This window comes from Arvicanthis niloticus, chromosome 2, assembly GCF_011762505.2.
Source record: "Arvicanthis niloticus isolate mArvNil1 chromosome 2, mArvNil1.pat.X, whole genome shotgun sequence".
Classification (NCBI taxonomy): Eukaryota; Metazoa; Chordata; class Mammalia; order Rodentia; family Muridae; genus Arvicanthis; species Arvicanthis niloticus.
In genome coordinates this window covers 133,686,334-133,697,258 of record NC_047659.1, presented here as the reverse complement: position 1 = coordinate 133,697,258, position 10,925 = coordinate 133,686,334, and the positions used below count along the sequence as shown (strand labels likewise).

General features: G+C 47.8%; 1 long non-coding RNA gene across 1 annotated transcript; it reads left to right on the top strand.

Annotated features, from left to right (window-relative positions):
* The first annotated feature begins 3,987 nt into the window (after positions 1-3,987).
* LOC143441490 (uncharacterized) lies at positions 3,988-9,872 on the top strand. The gene is made up of 3 exons (XR_013108963.1): positions 3,988-4,076; positions 4,623-4,929; positions 8,912-9,872. It is a non-coding gene; the product is annotated as an uncharacterized LOC143441490 (long non-coding RNA).
* Positions 9,873-10,925: the final 1,053 nt, after the last annotated feature.

The window sequence follows — 10,925 nt, the reverse complement described above, 5'->3', positions numbered from 1 at the left end:
TTTGGAAACTTTCTGTCACTCTGTTTCGTTCTCTTCACCTTCCATTAGTTTCAGTATCAGGTTTCACTGGGCATTATTTGCCAGCCTCCGAGAATTTCATGTTTGATGCCCGCCGGGTATTGGGCCCCTCCCCCACCCCCAGGGCCAGGTATTGGGCCCCTCCATCCATCCACAGCTGTCTGCCTCCTCTTTGCCCTGTGACCTGCACTACTTTCGTCATAGTGGCTACCAGTCTGAAACGTGTGCCTTACCTTTACAGATGTTCTTGCCACTGCACTGTCTTTGCTGTGCTTCCCAGCCCTCACAGGTATACTCTTCCTAATAAAGGGTCCTAGGTGTGTGAGTGAACAAATCCATGTCTACCTAACACCCCCACCTGGATGTGCTCAACATCACAAACACGAACTCTGGGCCTTCCTACACAGACATCCTCCTCACCGACTCCCTTGACTGCTCAGGCCAGAAAAGCCAACCACTACCCTCTGCCTTTTCTTTCTCTCATCTACAAGTAAAGTACCCTCAACTGTTCTCTGGTAAGCCAAGAATACTGTCTTCTTCCAGCTAATTGGTTGCCATGGCCACTGCTGCCTGGGTGTCCCCTTTCATTCACTCCCATCTTAGGGTTCTTACCGCTGTGAACAGACACCATGACCAAGGCAACTCTTACAAGGACAACATTTAGTTGGGGCTGGCTTACAAATTTAGAGGTTCAGTCCATTATCATCAAGGTGGGAACATGGCAGCATCCAGGCAGGGATGGTGCGGGAGGATTTGAGAGTTCGACATCTTCATCTGAAGGCTGCTAGCAGAATACTGGCTTCCAGGCAGCTAGGATGAGGGTCTTAAAGCCCACACCCACAGTGACACATCTACTCCAATAAGGCCATATCTCCTAATAGTGCCACTCCTTGGGCTGAGCATATACAAACCATAGCAACTCTCAAGGGTCCTGGCACTTCCCCTGGTCTTAGGATAACACCCCAAACCCTTAGCTTGCCCCACAGGGCTCCATCACTTACATGACTTGTATCATCCTGCCTCATCTCCCCACTTGAACCCACATCTCTTGCTTGAATCATCCTTGGGTTGTTTTGGCCCTCTATCCACCACACTTGGTAACTCTCACTCATGCCTCAGAGCCCAGCTGAAACTTCTCTTTCTCGGGTAAGCCTTCCAACCACCACTATTAACCACCTGAATGGAAGCCAGGTCCCCTGTGGAGTCTGTGGCATAACTGCATGCCCGCTCACCAGCAGCCAGCATGTTCATTGCCAACCACATGTTCGACATCTGCAAGAACAAACACTGCGTGAGAGAGGAAGCTGTGTCTGGATCATTAGCTACAAGTATTGATGACATAATATTTATGCCAATTATTCGTATCAGCCTGCACTTTAGAGACTTGCTTTCTCAGCAAAAGAGGAAAAGTGAACTAGGAAGCTGCGGCCCGTGCTAGAAGGCTTTCCTGACGTGTGCAAAGCGTGGAAATCTACCCCAGAATTGAAACATAATACGAAGGAAAAAAGAAGGAAGTGACAGAAAAAAAGAGGCAGAGAGAGACAGAAGGAGGCAGGGAGGGTCCAAAAATAACAGGTATCCAAGGAGTTAAACTTTTCATGTAATGGGGAAAAAATATCAGTAGACTGTGAGGTTTCAGTTCTTTCTACTGCCACTAGAGGGCAGGCTTTTCCAGGCCTAGACCAGGTGAGGCTATCCTATAAGCAAAAATCTGTCAGGGTTCTCCCTGTGGAAGTCTGAGATCCATATTCAGAAGAGAGAGTGTAGCATGCCTGGTGGGGGTTCCTTGACCTACTTCCAGGAAGTGACATTATAAAAAACACGACCTTTTCATGTCTTTAGGGCAATAGACAACACATTGAGAAGATGCCAGGAGCCAGAGTGTGCGTCTCCAGAGCGGGAGCTTTGACCCGCAGTGTTCAAAGGTATCAGCTCATAATCAACCTTTCGAGGCGCCTAAGCCTGCGAACATCTAAGTCTATAACATACTGCTGTTTTACGGGAAAGGAAAATGCTTCTGACGGGTGTGTCTTTCTCATCTCCCAGCGTGCGCGAGAGGTTAAGGCCAGGTCACAGCTATGGCAGGCTACCTCTCCACTCCCTCCTCACCTCCCATTGCCACCTGGTAGTCCTTGCATTCTTTTCTGAATCCAGGAGTTTAAGCCTAGTATTGATTGCAGTCTCTCTCTCTCTCTCTCTCTCTCTCTCTCTCTCTCTCTCGCTCGCTCGCTCTCTTTCCCTGCCCCCAATTTTATTTATTTTATGTACACTGTCACTCCCTTCAGACACACCAGAAGACGACATTGGATCCCATTACAGATGGTTGTGAGCCACCATGTGGTTCTTTACACATGCTTCTTTACATCCTGTCCCTCGCTGCAACTCAAAAAAAAAAAAAAAAAAAAAAAAAAAAACAACTAAATAAAGATGGCTGACAAGCCTGCTCACCACAGAGGCCCAACAACTTGGGCATGACTCCTAGACCCACAGTGAAAGGAGTCTGAGTCCTCTACAGCCAGCTTTGCTACTTTGTGGGTTCTTTCTTCCAGCTTCCCCAGCCCTTTCCCACCCCTTTAACTCCCTAACACTAGATAGGAGAGGAAAAAAGGATAGAAGGAAAGGGAGTGACATTATCATTAGACAACTTCTTGCTGATTGGGACATTGAGTTCCTAGGGGCACGTTTCATCCTTGCCGTCGGGATATCTAATTTCTTCTTTCTTCTTTGTGTGTGACTACTTAACAAACTGAGGCCAACAACAACCAATAGCAACCACCAACAACCCACCACTCCACCAACTGGGGCTCTAGCATTTGTGTATCCTCTGAAAAGTTCCCAGCATTCCAATTCGCACACTTCACACAATTGCAGAAACTATCTACAGTTGGAAAAATCCTGCCCCTGCTAGAGCACGAGGCAAATCATAACTGTGTCCAGCTGCTCCGGACAATCTGAAGCAGCCCCGTATCCCACTCCTGGGATTAAAACACAGGCATTTTCTCATAACATTTCTGTGTTTTTTCAAAGAAACCAAAACTCCAAAATTGTCACCACAGTGCTCAGAGCCGTGCTTTACAATGCACATGCATTCACGTTGCACAGGCGTACACACGAGTGATAAGTTTTTAAAAAGCAAATAAATACTCATTATAGAACACAGACACAACACAGCCTTAACAGATCAATATCTTTAAAGGAATTGTTATTGCTTTTGGGAAACGGCTGCAGTGTATTCTGAAGACATCCTCTTTTTGTAAGGACTGAAATCCATGCTTTTTATGAGATCGTGGCTTAGCGACTTCTGTAATCATGAAGTTTTACTTTTAAATAAAGCCACACCAAAGAACACTGTTCTAGGCAGGCCCCTGGATTTAGAGTACGGAGCTCCATCCTCAGCTTGTTCACTAGCTCCACCCCACACATCCCAAGGGCTCAAGAAACATCTGGAAATCACTAGACTGACTATTCAGTCTCTGATGTAGTTGTCGCCACAGTTCTGCCACATTGGGTGATGAAAACTGAGCCACCGGGAAGCCGATGTTTCACGAGGTACCCCTGTGAGTTCCGGGGGGGGGGTTGTCTCGATTTGGGGTATTTAAAAGTTGGGGTTCCACAAGCCATCTCAGATTGATAATCCCCTCGCTGAATTTAGGAAGGCACTTTGCTCGGGGTCTGGGTTACAGTTAGAGGACACGGCTCTAAACGAGCCCACGTGTAGAGAAACAAGGTGCAAGGGAGAGACTCCCACGGTGTCTCCAGGGTGCACCTCCCTCCAACCACAGGGGTGGTGTTTGCCAACCTGCAGGGCTTTCCAAACCCACGAGCTGGGGGCTTTATTGAGGTTTTGTTACTTAGGTATGACTGAGTCCCTCATTGGCTGTTGGTAATTGAACTCCATCTCAGGAGCCCATGTCCTCTCTGGAGATTATGAAGGGCGGGGCTGAACTCGCCGAAGCTTTAACCACCTGTCTGCGGTTTTCAGCAGCCAGCCCACATCCGAGGCTCCTGCTGCTCTTGCTTTGAGTCATCTTATTAGCATATGCAAGCCAGTAAATGTGGTGAGTCCCTGGAGAACCTTTATGGGAACTGGTGACCGAGCCTGAATATTTGTTTTTCTTTTCTTTTCTTTTGTTTTCTTTTCTATTACACCACGGTGAGGTTCAAGGGAGGGACTGCAGCCAGGGAAGGGCAGCAACGGAGAATACAGACAGCCTCAGATGGAAGCTGGGGTCCCACCGGGCTTTCTGAGGAGCGTTTGGTTAGATAAACTTCTTAGAGTCCTGAAGTTTCCTTAGAGCTAACACTTCCTGATTCTCCAGGAAAAACTCAGAGAGAAGCTGGAAGTGGTGGTACAGCTGGAGTTTCAGCCCTTGGGAGACTAAGGCTAGCAGGGTTGCAGGTCTCTCCAGCCTGCGCTACAGAGAAAGAATGTACTTCCAAGTTAATTGATGGATGGGTTAAATACTAAAAAGTTTTAATATCCAGATAGAACTTGGTTCTACCCAGTCTTTGAGTCCCTCCAAGAACCATCCTCATTTTCTTATTAGTTGTCTATTTATTTATTTTAATTAATTAATTAATTGTATTTTACATCCCAATCGCAGCTTCCCCTCCCTCCTCTCTTCCTAGTCCCTCCCTCTCATCTCCCCTCTGAAACTCCCAGGAATCTATGAGGGAGTCTAGTTAAGACTCCTCTCAATAGGGGATACGGGACCTGAAACAGCCACCTCCTGTAGCCAGGCATGATTTCCACTGGAGGGGTGGGGACACCAACTCATCCACGGAACCTTCGACCTACAATTTGTCCTGCCTACAAGCCGTACATGGATAAAGATGGAGCAGAGATTGAGGGAGTGGCCCACCGGTGCTCAGCCCAGGAGAGAAGCAACCCTCATTTTTCTAACCATAGAGGTGAGCCAAGGGTTGCTGATGCCACCCTACCTGGCCACTAGGGTGAGTAAAAGGACAAGAACTGACACAGAGGCAGAGCAGAAGCAGGTCTTGTTCCTGACTTGGCTGGGCTTTTGTGTGACAAGACTTTCCAGACCTAAGCTGAGGGAGACTGGTGAGACTGGAGAGGAGGCAGGGTCACCTCTGTTGCCTGTCTCTTCATCAGTTCAGGTTCTGGCTGCTAGGGTCAAAAGGCTCTGCAGAAGCACGTCACAGACATGTAAGAGTCATCTGAGATCTCTTTCCATGCAGGTTCTGACCTTGCAGATGTGGGCATGGAGGCACACGACTTTAATTCTAGCACTTGGGAGGCAGTGGCTGGCAGATCTCTGAGTTTGAAGTTAGCCTGGTCTACAGAGCAAGTTCCAAGCTAGCCTGGGCTACACAAAGAAACCTTGTTTCAGGGGAAGGAAGAAGAGAAAGGGGAAGAAGGAAAGAAGGAAGGAAGGAAGGAAGGAAGGAAGGAAGGAAGGAAGGAAGGAAGGAAGGAAAAGGGGGGATAGCTTACTATAGAATCATGACCCAATAACACAGATTTGGGATACAGCAAACTCCATGATCCAATTGTTACAAGGTAATCCCACCAGAGACTACTATATGGACACTCTTAAAGATGAAAGCAAAGTCTTTATTGCCGGCTGGCAGCTGCACAAACCACTTACCCATACCATGAAGAGCCTTACAGCCCTTGCTTGGTCATTTATGCACGACAACAACATTCAGGTTGTCACACTCAGCTAGCAGAACTACAGAAGCCAGAAAGCAAGGTTAGTTCCTTTAGGGACTTTCCTGAACGATGAACTAGGCCTTTGATGAGTTAGGTCTTGGTTCCCACTTTGGCAGGTATTGGAGGACTATGTGCTGGGTTTTAAGATCAGAATGGTGCCTCTACTATGGTGTCAGTTGTGCTAAGTTCTGGGGGCCAGTTACAGAATGTGGTAACCGTCTGATGATGTTTTTATAGCAACAGAACAAATACAGTCATAAGTCAAAGCACTTTTCAAAGGCATCGGTAGGAACACTAGGTAAGGGGGTTCTGGCAAAGCAGGGAAAACCACTATAGGCCTCAGATGCTATCAGATGCTATCAGATGCATTCTTTGCCCTCTGATTGGTTGGAAACTAGAGATCTATTCATACATTCCAAAGGATTTACCTAATGGTCACAGAGTGGTTAGGTCATATGCAGAGGAGTATAATAAACATCCATTGAGGAAGCAATGTTGATTCTGAACTTGCAGCATTCCAACTTCTCCACACCACTGCAGTTCTGAGCAGCTCATCGGCCTTGCACAAAGTTCCATGGAACGTGCAGTTCTTTCCAGGAACTGTCCTTCACAGTATTAAAAAAAAAATGGTAGTAAGATGGTACGATTCGTCAGTCACTTACTGGACTGCCACTGGGTAGCTGAGCTACGCCACTCTGGGTTACTCAGTAAAAATGTGACTTCTTCTTCTGTGGGTTTTCTCACTGTTTCCCTGAAACTCCCCCACCTCCACCTCCATCCAGGGAGGCTGCTTTCAAGCCACGTGATGTTTCTTGCCTCCATCTCCCTCCTCTGGGCAGCTGCCAAGGCTTACAGCTTGCCTGCCTGTTGTTAGTCTCCAACTCTAATAAAAAATCGTCCTGGAGCTTTAGAAAAAAAGGGCAGACAGTCAAGTGGACCTGAGGTTTTGGCAAATTAGTGTCTTGGGGCCTCAGTCTCTGAGCTTACAAAATGGAGTTTATAAAAGCAACACACTCCCCACCCCCACCGCCCCCAGAATATTAAAGCAGGTATTTGAGACTACAGAACACAGAGGGTTGGAGTTGAAAATGATAAATAATTCACAGCTCCCAAGAGAAAAGTTTGGATCTTACCTCAGGCCAACAGCAAATCCCTCTTTTCTTTGCTGGCTAGATGAGGAAGCCAGAGGCACAGCCAGCACCTGTTTCCAGAGTGGAGCTACCTCCGCCTTTTACCTTTCTCCTCAGAGCCGCCAACCAACCTGCTTCGGATGGAAAGGGTGAGGTGTCTACCAACGTTGGGTAACCGAGGCTGCTGAGATGCAGCCCAATTACTCCTTTGATGGCAGAGGAGACCCACTTAGTGCTGGTTGACAGCCTCTGGTCTCTCCAGTGAGCCTTGCAAAGCCTGAGACACTGCCATTCCCCAGTTAGACCAGGAGGGGGCGACAAACCCAACCCCGCATTATAAAGCCCCTAGAAAAGCTGGTAACTAGTGGAGAGAAAAGAATCTGTCCAGCCTCCTAGGTCCTGACTGTTTAGTCCAACGTATCAGCACTTTCATAAATGCTTCTTAAAGTTTTGTGGGTTTCCTGTGAATCTTATTGGACTACATTACACACACACACACACACACACACACACACTCACACACTCACAAGCAAAAGTCTCCTAGAGACGGGCTCATCTTCACTTCCAAGCCCCTCTGAGTGTGCAGGGAACTTTTAAAAATCTTAAGAGCAGGGGTGAGGTGGGGAGGGTTGAGGGGGTGGAGAGAGGGCTCAGACTTTGGTTGGGATCCCAACACACAATCACACAGCTCCAAGGATCTGACTCCCTCTTCTGGCCTCTGTCAGCAATGCACTCATGTGCACAGTCTTTAAAAAAATAAATCTTTAACAAATGTAAAGATCCTTTAAAATACTTGCTTATTAACACAGAGGACTACAAAATATACCCTCGTGATCTTTATAGAGAAGAGTGGCACATGAACAAAGGATATACACTTAGTATGTTTGAGGCCCTGGGTTTGGTCCCTAGAATTAAAAAATAGCACTAGCCGGGCAGTGGTGGCACACGCCTTTAATCCCAGCACTTGGGAGGCAGAGGCAGGCGGATTTCTGAGTTCGAGGCCAGCCTTGGTCTACAGAGTGAGTTCCAGGACAGCCAGGGCTACACAGAGAAACCCTGTCTCGAAAAAACCAAAAACAAAACCAAAACAAAACCAGCAATAATCTTTCAAAAGTTCATCATCAATTCTGTATTCCAAGGCCCCAGGTGTTCAAAGGCCACTGCAGCAAGCACCTGGTTCTGCTCTTCCTCCCGAACTTCTACATGCACACACTCACCCAGAGCATAAGATTATAAGAGCACTCCACACAGTCGCCCAGGGGCTCCTGTACCAGAGCTAGGAAGATTCTTGCCAGGAACACCTACATGTAGCCTCTGGTGGCTGTGTGGCTTTCTCAGAGTACAGAGGCCTGGGACAGAATTGTTCCTGTGTCAGATCAGAGAACACAGTATATTTATCATGGGAAAGTCCCTAAGCAGAGGAAAGTGTCTGTTTATTGAGTACAAAATAAATCCTTAGAAAATCACAGCCCCTGTCACCGTTCAATCTTTTAATGTCTCAGCTGAGATAAAATGATACAGGCTTGTGGTTCCCCCAGGGCTACAAGTTTGGACTGAATGATTCAAAGCGAAAGGGAAATGCCTGTGAAAGTTCCGGCCCACGGCCAAAAGCAGCCAACTGAAGAAATGAACACTGAAGAGACTTCACAGAACAGCCCAGACAGGCACCCCAGTGAAAAGGCATGCGTAGAATGCCCCGTGTAGCACCTCATTTTTCTTATATCTGGGACAAAACACCTGGCAGGAGCAGCTCGGAGAAGGGTTGCTTTTGGCTCCCAGTTTGAAGGGACGCAGTCCACCAGGATGGGGGAGGCGTGGCGGGAGTGAGAAGTGGCTGATCACATAGTGCTGAGTTAGGAAGCAGAGATTGCTGATGCTGGTACTTGGCTGATTTTCTCCTGTTTACCCATGGAGGACCCCAGGCTGTGGCACAGTGCCACTCCCCATCACGGTAGGTCATCCTGCTCCCATTAAGCCTCTTTGAAGATGCCCTCACTGGCATCACTGATCCGTCTAGAGGTGGGTCTCCTAGGTGACTCTAAATCCCACCCAGCTGACACTCACTCTTTTACCACTGTGCCTTCAGGTTACAGAGCAGTGTACAGAAGCAACCAGCAGGCTGCACTCTGGGGCTGGGATGAAAACATCAGATCTCGGATTCAGGACAGGGACATCACAGAGAACATGTTGACACCAGTTGGAATAAGGAAGAGGACAGGGTAGCGTTGCCCATACCGAGCATGAGCCTGGTGAGTGGAAACCACGGATCTGTACTGCCACACAGCTGGTGCTTTGGCTAACGCTGGTCGTATAGCTGGAGCCTTTAAAATAAGTGTGGCCATTCATACGAGACAATAAACACGTTGTTTCAAAGTTAAATAAACAAAACAAAGACAAAGAGCTGCTTTTTCTCCCGGGATGTTGAGCCGACTGGATGGGAGCTCTGGATGGGGACCAACAATAACAGAAGTGCAGGAGGCGTCCTGTCTTCCCTCGGGGACCCTGTTGTCTTTCCCACTCACTTTGCAGACAGGAAAACTGACGCCCCAAGGAGTCACTTACCAATTTCAACCTCACCTCCAAGAGTCTGAAGACTGGCACTCTGGAGGAGGCTGAATAAACTCGTTCAGTAGCCACCACAAGCCCCTCCAAACTCAGTGACCCCACCTCCAGGAGAGGAGTCCCAGTCCTATGATTCAGCCTGTATCCCTTGCTCATCTAGAAAATGCCAAGCAAGATTCTTTCCAGTGGCCTGGGGGGTATCGGGCCCCTTCTTCTTCAGCTGCATGTGTGTATTCCAGGCCCCTCATCCAGGCCCAGAATGATGAGCCACGGATACCCCGGAATTCAGCAACTTGTCTTCTGCCTGGTGGCTGTGATCTTGCCTCAGCCTGCTGAGTAGCTGGGTTTTCAGGTCTACATGTGGCCTGCATTTGGATTTAAAACTAGTTCCTCAACTAATAGGTTTTATGATTTTTGTAAAAATCAACAAACTTCTCTCTGAAGGCCAGGTCCTTCTTTTGTGGAAATAATTAAATGTTCTCTGGAGGGTTAGTCAAATAATGCAAAGTACAGTGAGTGCCCTGGCCAAAGCTTGACCAAGACAAGAAGCTCAGAAAGAAAAATTAACCAGTTGGTTTAAAAAAGAAAAAAGACAAGGAAAGGAAAGGCAAATAAAACCCAGGGGCTGGAGAGAAGGCTGGGCAGTTAGCATTGGCTGCTCTTGCCGAGGACCACAGTTCAGTGTTCAGTGCCCACATGGCAGTTCACAATGTGTTCACGATGTGTTCTCCAGTTCCAGAGAATACAACACCCTCCTCTGGCCTTCTTGAGAATGGCATGCACCCAGTACACACATCTGCATGCAAGTTCACACCACAAATAAAACCAAAGAAATTAAAAAAAAAAAAAACTGCAAGGATTTATACACACACACACACACACACACACATGTACACACACACACACACACACACACACACACACACACACACACACACGACACTCCTTGTCCTTCCTTATTCTGAAGCTTGTGTCAAGGCTCCACTTTTCTCTGTCTTGGGCCAGCACTGCAAAAGCTACCAGTCACCATCAGTACTTTTACAATTCGATGTCTGGTGAGTGATTTATCCATGGTTGCCAGCACAGTGCCAACAATTTGAGGCCGAGGAAATCTGCTAGAGTCCTGCAGTTGTCGGGTGGATTCCTTCAAGGAAGAGCAGAGTAACAACGGTGCGGAGATGCCGGTGAGGGGGTGGTGGTGCTGCAGATGTTACGAATACAGGGTTGGGGTTGCAGCTCAATCACTGCGGTATAGCGTGAACAGGGCCCAAACGGCACTAAGTAATTGTGACATGGTAGCAGTGGCCTGCAATTCCGGGAGATGGAGGCAGGAAGGTCAGAAGTTTAAGGTCACCCTTGACTAAAATGGTGAGTTTGAAACCAACCTAGGATACTTGAGACCCTGTCTCAAAACCACACCAAAACAAAAGCCACAAGTTGGTGATGGTGAGAAGGACCGGGAGGAGGGACGTGTTGCTAAGGAGTGCTCGCCATGATGTGCTGTGGGCGACAGAGCTGAGGTGGGTGTGGTCTGGAAG